This window comes from Aedes aegypti, chromosome 2, assembly GCF_002204515.2.
Source record: "Aedes aegypti strain LVP_AGWG chromosome 2, AaegL5.0 Primary Assembly, whole genome shotgun sequence".
Taxonomy (NCBI): domain Eukaryota; kingdom Metazoa; phylum Arthropoda; class Insecta; order Diptera; family Culicidae; genus Aedes; species Aedes aegypti.
In genome coordinates, this window is record NC_035108.1 from 356,865,923 (window position 1) to 356,879,074 (window position 13,152).

Here is a 13,152-nt window from a genome sequence, read left to right on the forward strand (position 1 = left end):
GTATGCCTAGAAGTGTGCGGGTATTATTTCGTCACGCAAACAAAAGCTATACATTTTATGTGACACAAATACTATCAACTGTTGAAAAAACGTTTACTCGGTCTTACTGATGCGTAAGTTTTTCAGAACATTTGTGAAGTACATTTTTAACTAGCATTCGTTCAGAAGCTATTTGTTTCAACTGATTCATTGGACTTTTTACTTGCATCAAACTGCATAATGTTTGTGTTGAGTTTTTTAAATGCGCATCTTGAAAATGGTTTCCTGCGAGACAAGCAAACAAACAACGGTTAGCACTGTTAGAAACATTTATGTTCAAATTGAATGATCAAAATGTTAGAGACCGCACTCCTCAGCTATCCATCGTTGCCTTGATCAGTCTAGTCAGTTTCGCGGGAAAACCATTATCGTCTTTAATCTTCCATAGCTCTTCGCGGTCGATTGCATCATAGGCCGCTTTGAAATCGATGAATAGGTGGGTAGTGACTTGATATTCGCGACACTTTTGGAGGATCTGCCGCAACATAAAGAATTGGTCTGTCGTCGATCGCCCTTCCACAAAACCGGCTTGATAACTTCCCACAAATCTGCTTGCCAGTGGCGATAGGCGGCGGAAGATGATCAGGGAAAGCACTTTATAAACTGCGTCAAGAATGGTGATCGCTCAATAGTTCTCACATTCTAACTTGTCACCCTTTCTGTATATTGGATATATTATCCCCTCCTTCCACTCCTCCGGTAGCTGTTCTGTATCCTAGATCCTGGCTATCAATAGGTGCAGAAAAAAGTGGTCAACCTGTCCGGACCCATTTTAATAAGTTCCGCTCAAATACCATCCTTTCCAGCTGCTTTGTTGTTCTTGAGCTGTTTGATAGCATCCTTAACTTCACCTATTGTGGGAGTTGGCACGTCTCCCTCATCCGCCGTACTGATAAAGCTATTCCTTCTGCTGTCTTACCTCCACTGCGCCATTCAGGTGTTCATCGTAGTGCTGCTTCCACCTTTCAATCACCTCACGTACATCCGTCAAGATACCGCCATTCTTATCCCGGCACATTTCGGCTCGCGGCACAAAGCCTTTGCGGGATGCATTGAGTTTCTTGTAGAACTTACGAGTTTCTTGAGAACGATACAGCTGCTCCATCTCTTCCAGGTGGCGCTTTTTATCCCGGAATAGATGGGTCTACTGTCTTCGCTTCTGTTTGTATCGTTCCTCGTTTTGGCGGGTGCTTTGCTGCAGCATAATCGCCGGTGCTGTATTCTTCTCGTCAAAACCGTCTGGCACTCCTCCTCGAACCAACTGTTCCGTCGATTTCCTTCCACGAACCCAATGGCACCTTCCGCTGCGTTGTTAATGGCTGCTTTGATATAACTCCAGCAGTCCTCCAGAGGGGCTTCGGTGAGCTCTCCCTCTTCCGGAAACGCTGCTCCAAGGCTTTGCGCGTAGTCAGTTGCGACTTGAGTCATTCCAGATTGTACCGTGTCGGGCGTTTGTACCGAATGTTGTTCACAACGGAAAGTCTTTGGCGCAATGTAACTGCCACAAGGTAGTGGTCCGAATCGATGTTTGCGTCGCGATAGGTTCTGACGTCGATAATGTCCGAGAAGTGTCTTCCATCAATCAAAACGTGGTCGATTTGCGATTCAGCCTGTTGGGGTGATCTCCAGGTGTACCGATACGGAAGAATGTGCTGGAAGTAGGTACTACGTATGGCCATGTTCTTGGAGGCGGAGAAATCAATCAGTCTAAGACCGTTTTCGTTCGTAAGCTGGTGAGCGCTGAACTTCTGTAACCGTTGGTTTCAAATTTTATAGTTTGTAGGCTCCTCCTCAAACATCCCACTATATTAAACCCGCCTGCCAGTGGGTTGCCAATTCCCATTCCAAATCATAGATTCAAAAATTGAAATGACAGCCTCACTGTGGGGACCTTTGTTGTCATGAACTAATTTACAATGACGTCACGCTGCTTCTTCCATCGGGAAGAACACCTTTTACTGCGGGCCGTGTTTACAAAAAATGAACGATTTCGTTGTGCATTCATCCACTTCATGTTCATCCGGTGAACATTCGTCCGGATGTTGGTCCGGATGTCATTTTATATAAACATTGCCCGCATTTAGAGCAGAAAAGAAAAAGAAAGTCGAGGATAAAAGAAGACCGTGGATAAGTCCATTGCAGAGCCAAAGGCTTTATTATAGTAACACACGTTACGTTTTATCGAAACTTGCGATTTGAGTTACCTAAATGTAGTCGGCCTGTCTGGATCCCTGCGCGGAAATGTTGCCAACCTAAACATTAGTGCCCTCACTTCGGGTGAGTTGCAAACTTCGGGTTATTTCTGATAACTAATGTCCAAGCCAGGGCAGGCAATAGTCAGATTCGTCACAGTGCGATGACGAAATAAAAAAAGACATCGTCATCCAGTATAATAATTCAGGTAGGTCGTCTCGTCATCGACGAAAGAATGCACGACGAACGTCAATCCAAAATCGTCAACGAACAACTTTGTCTTCATTCCGTTCGCTCCCCTTTCGCAAACGAAGGAGGCGTTTATTGTATATTCGCTTGCTATGCACAAAACGGCGAATGCAACCCCAGAATTGCTTGTATTGGCAATTTAACCCGTACTCCTCAAACTTCAACCAACAATAGCTCTGTTGGTAAGCACGTGACGATTCAGAGATCGTTTGTTCAATTCCGGACACGTTTTGTTTTTTTTTGTTTCTGTTTTATTTTTTCAAAAAAGGCTCATAACCTATCGACGCCACGATTCATATTTTTAGTCGGCTCAGTGCTCCCGAACGAAGTTTCGACCCTAACGAAGGAGGCTTATTTGTTCGTCATGACGCCAAGCCTTTGTGGCGGACCACTGCAGCAAATCGTCATCCAACGCTGGTTGAGTGACGATGACGATTCTTTTTTTAGTTTCGCCGACAACTTTTTCCATTTGACGGTGACGATTGTCTACCCTGGTCCAAGCAAAGAATTCCAGGGAAATTTTACTTCATTCTGTTCGTGACTATCATGTAGATGATAGTAGTGCGCGCCGTGTATTCTTGAAAAGTAAAAAAAAAATGTAATGTGTAAAATTACACAGAAAGAAATTCTGAATATTAATAGCACTGGAATTATGGAAATCATAGACAGTTGCTTCTCGCAATGTTTAACCAAGCGTAAAAGTACACGTCTTCTAATGCACATGCATTTAGATCAGCAAACCATTGAGAACTGCAACGTTGCCATTGAATTTCTGCTTTAGACTTTGAAAATACAACAGAAAACGCTTAATTTTACACGATTTGCGTGTGGATGCGATTGGCGTCTGAGTGGGCATCGTAGTTGCTGTCATCCATATTGGAAAGTATTTACTTTGCTGCTGTTCGAGAAAAATCCATTTAAATTGTTGTGTATTATTGGTTATCGTAACTTGTTTTCGGGTGTGACTCATGCATAAGTTTGTGACAAGTGATTTAAGAGAAGTACAATGACTGCAGCACTATTTGGAACGAGGATTCTGCGAGAAACTGGTGTCGTTTAGGATTTGCTTCCTTGATTGCTTTCGACTGCAAAATAAAGTGATTCACGGTGGAAAATTTAGAAATAAAAAAGTTAATTGAAATGGACGAAGCAAGACTTGTTTTTCATTATTCTGAAGAAGCACCACGGCTCTTCCACCTTATTTTTATCGCCTGTCTGGGCATTTGTGTGGAATCAAGAAGCCACACAAACCATGAAGTAAATTTACACGACGATCTAAATTCACATCAGTATTCAAAATTTTGATTATACATTTTAAAACTAGCAGAATTTTACACTATCCGTGGCATTCCCTTCATGTGCATCAGAAATAGCTGAAATTTACAGGATTTTTCAGTACTGTGCAAGATTATTATAATGACAGGTTTACCGATCTTAGCAGTCAGTGGGTGCGCGGTGTGGTGAGCTGCGGGGAAGGCGGAAGTGACAGCTGGTGAGTTGGCTAGCTGGTGGGTTTATGTACTCAATAGACTGGCCCTTAAACAAAAAAGTTGTAAAACTCAACGGGGCACCCCCTAGATATGAGCCTTAGGGTAAGAAAAACGCTCTCTCAAAATTTCAACTCAATTGGCTTGTTTAGAGGTATTCTGTTTTCAACATATTCTGATTCTACATTAAAAACTGAGCCAGAATCCAAGGTTTCATGATTTTTAGTGCCCTGGAACTATTTTTAAAACACGTTTGAATTTAGTATGGAAATCGCGTATGAATCACCCCTCGGCAAAATTTACTTCGGGACGAGCTGTCATTGTGTAAAATGAAATGTCATTCAGTCAACGCAATGAAATCTGTTTTAATCATTTACCACATCCAAATTAAGATATTAAAGCGCTATAAAATCGTGTTACACTTAGAAAAATGTGCTTTTTCGATCAAGCTACAAAAAACTGTGAATTTTTCATCACTAAACAACCCAATTGGTTGCTTCACCAGCTGGCGCATTCGATTTGAAGTTTGTATGGGATATTCGTCTCAAATATATTGAAAATTGATCCTATGTCACTGTTTCGTTCCGTATACTAATTGTTCGCGTTCAAATAAGCCCAGAATTACAAATACACTAGTTGATACCCTAATGAACATAATTGCAGAAGGTTGTATCTGGATTCAATCTCATTTTCATTACTCTTTCAGTTGTTGAAAGTTAGGCTTAGATCAGCACTCCCGTACAGTCACTTATATGTATGCGACATGTGCCTCAGCTCGCCCAGCGTCATAGGTGGCTATGATGCGCTTAATGGCTACCTCCAAGCTATGTTGAAGAAATACAAGCAGTGTTGCATGATATACTTCAGATAGTTAAAACACCAACTTTATTAATTCTGATCATGGTACAACCTTCTACAATATTCTTTGCTAATGCATAAAGTAGTGTTTTTAACATTCTGGGTCCAATTGAATGCGATCATCAATTTTCCTGAACCAAACAGTAGATGATGTGCTGTTGCTCATATGTTTGAGCTGAAAATCCCATATTAACTTCAATTCAAATGCGCCAGCCCATGGAACGACCAAATGAGCTGAATTTTTCAGAAAGGCTTCGTCTAACCCCAAGAAATAATCCTGGGGGGTGCCCCGTGGAATCATACAACTTTATTTTTCTCCCATACTGAGCTGGGCCAGTCTAGTACCCAACCGTTTCTATGGGGTTGTTAGGGAATGTTTACTCCAACAAACATAAACACAGTGAAGTGAAAATTTTCTCCAGCATTTTGTCGCGAATCGAATTTTCGTCTTTAATGTAGTATTCCGGTGTTTTGTGTCGAAGAAAAGCAGATTACTCGAAAAATTAGTTTACAATTGCATGTAAGGCATGTAAATGTGGAAATTTCGAATAGTGGGGTGAGAGCCACCCACCACCGATGGTCTACGATGAAAGAGAAGATGCGCCACGGTGTCACCGTCTGACGATGACGGTTGTATTATTGTAACTTTATCTCGTAAGTATCAGTGCATTACACAGTGAAGTAAATTCAGATACTTTGCCGCGTATACCACACAGATGTGGGTGTAAAAGAAACATTCTATACCTACTATGTCACGCCATGCATCTGATATCCAAACAACCAAAACAAACTCGCTAGCTGTCACTTGGCATTTCAAAATGGCGGAATGGGAAATCTGACACATTGGACTACCTCCCTTCTAGATACCTTGGTACTGTGTATCCTCGCTATTTCCCTCTTCAGAGGCACGAAGGCCTCTTCCACTGACCTGCGATCGATTCCAATTAGGTCTATATCGTCCACAAAGCCAAGGAGCATGTGCGACCTTGTGATAATAGTGCCATTTCTCTGCACGCCAGATCTCCTAATAGCACCTTCGAGTGCAATATTGAACAGTAAATTTGAAAGTGCGTCTCCCTGCTTCAATCCGTCTAACGTCACGAACGAGGTTGACACCTCGTGTGCGTTCCGAACACTTGATTTTGAATTATCCAATGTAGCACGTATCAGCCTAATTAGTTTCGCCGGAAAACCATTTTCAGACATTATCTGCCAAATCTCATTTCTTTTCCCTGAGTCGTACGCCGCCTTGAAATCAATAAACAGATGGTGAGTCTGCAAGTTATACTCCCGGAATTTGTCTAGGATCATTCGCAAGCTAAACATCTCGTCCTTTGTCGAACGGCCCTCACGAAAACCAGCTTGGTATTCACCGAGGAAGGACTCCTCGAGCGGTCTCAGTCTGTTAAACAGGATGCGCGACAGAATTTTGTACGCCGAATTCAGCAGGGTAATTCCTCTTTAATTGGCACACTCCAGTCTGTGTCCTTTCTTGTAGATAGGGCGGATGAGGCCATCCAACTAGCCGGTGGCCAATTCTTCGTCCTCCCATACCTTCAGAAGTACTCGGTGGATCGACTGGTAAAGCTGCTCGCTTCCGTGCTTGAGAAGCTCGACCGGGATCTTACAGTTCTTCAGCTCACTGATAGCCTTTTTAACCTCTCCTATGGTCGGTGCGTCCACAGCTTGATGCTCTACTTTTGCCTTTCTTGGTTGGTGAAGATTCTTCGATAGGCCACCTAACCAGGGTTGCGCTACCTACATCGTGCTAAAGGGGCTGCCTCCTCGGTGCTGACACGATACAGCATTGTCCGCCTGTTCTTTACATGATGACCACGGTCATAGCCATTACAACCATCCACCTTTATCAGGGAGAACCTGTAGCTCTAGTTCTCAATAGTTTCAAGTTCTTTCGGACATGCTACTATATGGTGAGCCGTCATGCGCTAGCGGTGTATTATGTAGCTAATAGTTTGCTCAACGAAATCATTCTTTGTTTTCTGCAACGGAATGGTTTCGTGCATTCATTTCTTAGATATTTCTCTATTACACAGCGTAACAAAAATGACATTTTTGCGTGTCTCAAGAACCATGTGTCTCAAGTAGATATGGGGCCGCTGAATCTGATGCCGTTCTCAATAATGTCCCTGCGAGTCACAATTTTTAGATACAGGTCGCCAAAGTTGTATAAAACACTGGTTTAAATGATGTTTATATGAAATTCTAAGTATGATTAATCAAACTTTTTTGTGAACCAATCCAGCAAGCATGCAAAATAGGACTTCAACTTTCATTTTAGACATGGAGACTTACGGCTTCGGCACTATTCGACTATTATCGGCAACCAAATTTCAAACGCCAAATACACAGTATTTTTCTATCATCATTGGAAACATTCAGATGATTCTTTGTTCTGCCCCCTTCCGCTGGCGAGATTTCCGAGACTAAACAAACGATATCGCCGGAGATGTCATCAATTCAAATGAGAACGCCTCAAAATGTGACTGATTTGGAGCTGCCGAAGAGATTCACCAGCAGTTGTTATGGGAAAGTTGCCGAAGAGAGTGAGGCTGCCGACAATAGTCACACTGACAAGGGATGTTCGCAGCGTTGTGAAAACGTTTCCAAAAGCATTTTGACAAGTCTGTCGGTGTGAATCGATAGAGGATTGAGCAACGCATAAATGTAAATAGACAAACGCGGAATTTGTCTGCAGATGTCCGAGAAAATTACAAAAAAAAAGCACGGCATCGGCTTAAGCTGCCGATAATACGTAATTTCCGAAATAAATCGATTTTTTGGACATGGTTGCAGTCTTCATACAAAACTCTTTGTTCCTCTTATATGGGAAAATAAAATACTTTTCTAAAACACCAAAAAATAACTTTTGAGTATCGATAGCATTCTGATCTTTGCTGATAAGTATTGTTATACACATAAAGTTTGAATTCTGTGGTAAATTAGGCAAATAAATTGCCTTAGAGCTGGCAAAACTTGCATGTAAGTTGGCTGAAATAGTCCAATTTCGCATTTTCAACGACCAATATCTCAAAAACTAGACGTGTTGTGATATTTTTGAAAACGGCAATGGATTCAGCAACCCTTATTTGAGTAAATAGTGGTATTTTAATGCGTGAGACAAAAACGTGTTCCACAGTGTTATCGTATATCCCTTCCTGTCGTATCTTATGTAAAATGCATGAACCCGTTCTCGAAACGAAATAAACAAATTTTGATACTTGGTACAATATAACAATTGTTTGTTTTTAACTAGGAGATTGAATTTTATTACGAAGCTGGTTACATACATGCTACGAAATGTTTAGTTGTTGTAAATTTCACACAATTTATTTCAGTGTATCAAATGTGTTGTGTTGTAAATTAGACCGGTTTATAAGTTTGTTTCCAATGGAGCCATTTTGGTGCTCAAAGGATCTAAAAGTGAACCTTTTTTGAAACTTCAATTAAATATATCAAAGACATTAAATCGTTCTATTAAATTTCTCTTAGACTAGTAAGTGGAGAAGTCTTCATTTTGATAACAGAAAGTTTTATGACAGAATTTTCAAGAAAATGTGCACATTAACCTAGCTCCATTAGTGAATAATCCAACCATAATCAGTTTTTCGACTGGTCCAATCAAAACTGATTACCCCATCCATCTTTTAGTATCGATCAGATGAATCATTAGGTAGCTTTACCGATAGATGACCGCACGTTGAGAACCTCCAGCTCTCGATATACAGTTGGAAACTGTGAGAAAACTGGAACCCCGATGCACTCGTCAAAATGGTCTGTAATGGATACAGAAACCTGTTTAGCAAATAGTAAGTACTTACTAGTAGTGTTTCATAAATCGACTTTACGGCGGGATATAGCAGGATCGCAGCAACGTGACTTATATAGGTAGACATAAGTATAAACAGGTAGCTTTACTGCCGCTATGGTGTGGATTATCTAATCATCCCCAACCATCCACCGCGATTCTGCTTCTTTTGCAATCCAGCTATTTTATATGTACTTAGCTTAGAACTCGTGGCGAGACAAATTGTGACACTCACTCACGAGCGTGACGACGACAACGACTGGTAAAGGAATAGGTAAAGGCGCGCGCGCGTTTTTGAATTCTCTGATTGCAGCATCCACAGCACTTGATGCGCTTCCCGCTTAACCGTTGGCGAAGCGTTCAAATCTTTCAGCAATCACTCCACATGGGTAAGGTAAACGGTACACATGCCGATTAGAGGGTGTCCATAAATGACGAAGTTTTTTAGGGGGTGGGTGTATTTACGAATTTGTGACAATGTTAGACGAGGGGGAGGGAGGAATCCTGAATTAGTGAAATGCTGCGTTGGATCTATTGGATCTATTTAATCGATCGATGTAAAAGATAGGTAGAGATTTGAATTTAAAGTGCGTCAAGAGACGATTTTTTTCCATCCTTGAAAGTGACGATGTTTTGAATGAGTCCAAAATAATCCTTTAATGCAACGGAATCAAAGGAATACCTTAACCACAGACAAACATACCAAATGTATGGTAAATTAAACCAACAGTAAACATGTATTTTTATGTTTACTGTTGGTTTAATTTACCCAATCTAATATTTTTATCGTTTATTTGGTATTTGGTACTCGTATTAATACTGGTCTAGTGAATACGAGTAACTGATACTGAATAAGGGTACAAGTGGTAGTCGAAATAAGCGTATCTATCAAAGATAAGCAATTAGGGCGGAATGAAAAAGTACAAGGTAGGGGGATTAGGGGCATAATGAACACATTAAGCAAAAGCTTATTTTAAGACATTAAAATGCCAATATTTTTCAGTTACCCTTGGCTGGTTTCCAAGTTCAGAGTTAGTACGACGTGCAGAAAAATTATATCAAAATTTGGGTCAGAATATTGGGTCGAAAACAAGGCTGGTAAAAAAGTTTCAGGGCAAAATGAACACTTTCGTGCAATTCAGTGAAAGCTTGATTATTATTGATCCCCCTATATCACGTTAGCAAAAAAAATTTTCTTTAGGTTAGTTACTTTATCAAAAAATAAGATTCTTCTACCGCCTTGCCTATAACCTAATTCAAAGCTTCAAATATAGTCAAATTTCAGAGAATAATTGAAGCAAACCATAAACATTTTTCCCGCAAACAGTTCATATACAATTAAGATTTCATACATTGTAAAAAAATAATGAAATATGCATATTATCAGAGAATAAGGAAGTGTCCATTTCGCCCCGTATGTTCATTATGCTCCTAACCCCCCTACCCTATTTTTGAGCTTGTTTGGAAGCATCAAACTTTTTTATTCCGAATTTTTGAATTTCACTATAAGTGTTTTTGTTTCAGCCCTCCTTCTTCTTGGCATTACGTCCTCACTGAGCCGGAGCCTGCTTCTCAGCTTAGTGTTCTTACGAGTACTTCCACAGTTATTAACTGAGAGCTTTTTTGCCAAAGTTCCCATCTTCATATTCGTATATCGTGTGGTAAGTACGATGATAATCTACACGCAGCGAACTGGACTATCGAAATTCATACATTTTGCCTTATGAAAGATGGAACGATTACCACACTCAAGATAATATCTTCATTTGATTCATGTGCAAACCTACATGGATTTTTGCAATGGGGGTTTGCATATGCAAAGTATGTGCGAAATCAATGAATGATCGCCAATCTTTATTCTCATTGAAATAATTATGTCTACACATACAATCCATAGACCGGGCACATACTTTTCAGGGGATGTCTCAAAGGAATATATTGTTCTACCTTAATTAATTTAAGGTGTTTCCAATGTTTCTTCTTACATAAAACACATGGTACACAATTTTGTTCTGTTAATCAGTTATATTGGAAACATTGTTACACAGAAACTATTTTCGTTACTCCAAAGTTCAATACATATTATCTGTAAAAAATATTAGGAAATAAATAGTTTAACGACACCTCGTTCAATTTGCTCCCGCTGAAGTTCCATCCTTCTTTGCTAGCTGTTTCCAAAACCCGCAGTCGTTGTAGTTGATTGAAAAGTATTTCCACACCTGCGCAGACGTTATATTTATCATTTTAAATGTTTTTAAACGATATCTATTTGAATAAATACCTTCAAGTTATCGAGAGCAAACGATGTAACACTTCTTCGGCGGCCATCTTCGTTTATACCATGTGGTATGGAATACACATAAGTAAATCACGCACATACTTTCAATGTTACTCAGATAGAAAGAATTCGATGAGAATATGATGAGTATGTGGGGCAAATAAATCAGATGAAAAGCAAAAATTGAGCACTGTATATGCAATTGCACATATATTTAAGGGAGCTATTATCTTGAGTGCACAATACGAACGCTTTATGTATCGTTTTAGCATCACTCCACATCAAGGCCTCGTTAGGCGCGGGGTGTTCGCACGAGCCTATCGATCGCAAGGTCCGTGATTCGATTCCAGGTTGCCGCGAAAACTATTTTTGTTTTCAAATTTCGGTTTCATAAGGCAAATTTATGAATTTCAACCCGATTCCTTGTGGCGAATTTTCATAAGGGGTTCCTATGTTTATCGATATTCCATTTGCCTGAGTGTATGCCCAGGGAAGTCAAGGAAATTTCCATTACCGTAATCCGGGGTAACATTGATCAGTTTTTGCGATATTTCTTAAATTTTTCATTTGAAAATGCAAATGTCGCAAGTTTTATATTTTTAAAACAAGTACTGGCACCCACCGCTCATGACTATATATTGTATTTTGGTTGTCAAAATATTTAAGAATGTTTAAATAAATGTTTTAAGTGAGTTTTTGATTTAGTCGATATGGGGTAACATTCATCACCCATGTAAACAAAGTTCGGTAATATTGAAAATGTCGTTACTTACTAAAATCATGGCCCCTGAAGTCGAATATGAAGAACAAACTCTTACAAGTAATCTATTTTTTTTGAGTTATTAAAAAAAATAAAAAACTTTGAACTGCGGAAGTCGCGTAAAGGAAGGCAATTGCCTAAAAAAATCCTCATTGTCAATAGTAGTTCGTCAATGTTTGCTAATTAAATAAACTTATGACAAATTTGACAACAAAATCACTTTCGACGTGCCTATTTCAGTAACAACCGCATTTTCTGTGCTCATATCATTTGCAGAACTCATGTCAGACATGAATCTTCGGTAGTGTCATCTATAATGATAAAAATCATTGATTCAAAAAGTTGACAAAATCAGGCATGAACTAAATGCAATTTGAATGTTAAAAAAGAGGCACCATTCATGCTTTGGAAATGTTCCATCAATAAAAGATGATTCGAATTTTTTACGAGAAGGGTCATACCGATCAATGTTGCCCGCTGATCAATGTTACCCCGGATTACGGTACGAAAAGATCCGGAATTCGAACATTGATCACTTCAGCATCACTCGGCTAAGGAAGGCCCCTCATTGAGACCCTATCATTGAGAAAAAAAAAGAAGTAAAAGGGGTAACAGCATTTGTGGTCAAATGCTACGAAGTCAGTGAAAAAAGCTACGACATTTATGGATGGTCCCTCACAGGTATTCCACCGCGACTTGGAGAAACCCTTTCTCTTCGAAGCTTCAAGCTGAATTGACAAAGCATCAGCAATATGTTTCGGGGGAAGAATGGGACATCGCCGAATCGCGATTTTCGGGTATTTATTTCTCTTTCTTCTTCATCGCGTACATGAAGGGACCGGTGGTGTAGGTATACGAGTTGATTATTTCGGCTGTAATTTCACTCCTTGTAGGTACTTCTACAAAACCTGCGGCGTAAACCGGTACTTTATTACTGGTGCGCTGACATGATTGACATTTGCGCAAAAATGAGTTAATGCGATGTTTCTTGGAAACTTGTTCCTGTCGGTACATAATGATTGACCGCCATGATTGAATGGATATTTTTTCTCGCAATTATGCTGCGTTGGGTTCGGGTATCAAGTAAATCGAAGTTATTTCAGATATATCTAAATGTTTTCTGTGCAGGTAACTACTTTTTTCTTCAGTCCTTACATTTTGTTGGATCCAAAGCAGACTAGAGTATAGTGAAGGTGTGAACACTCATGGGCGCAATTTTCAACAGCTGGTGCACGACTGCCCCGCTCCCGCAGCTCACATTTGAACTGAAAGCTCCATATCATGGCTAAATCTGTAGTGAGTTTCTTGTTCTCACAATTTATCGTTATCGGATCCCGGTCCGTGATTTCCGTTCGACTTTGTTTCTCGTTAGCTGTTGTTGTCCGCTGTGTGGTGCCTCCAACAGTTTTGGTATGCACATCGCGTCTAAATTGATCGGTACCTAAGTTTTTGAATAACTGGA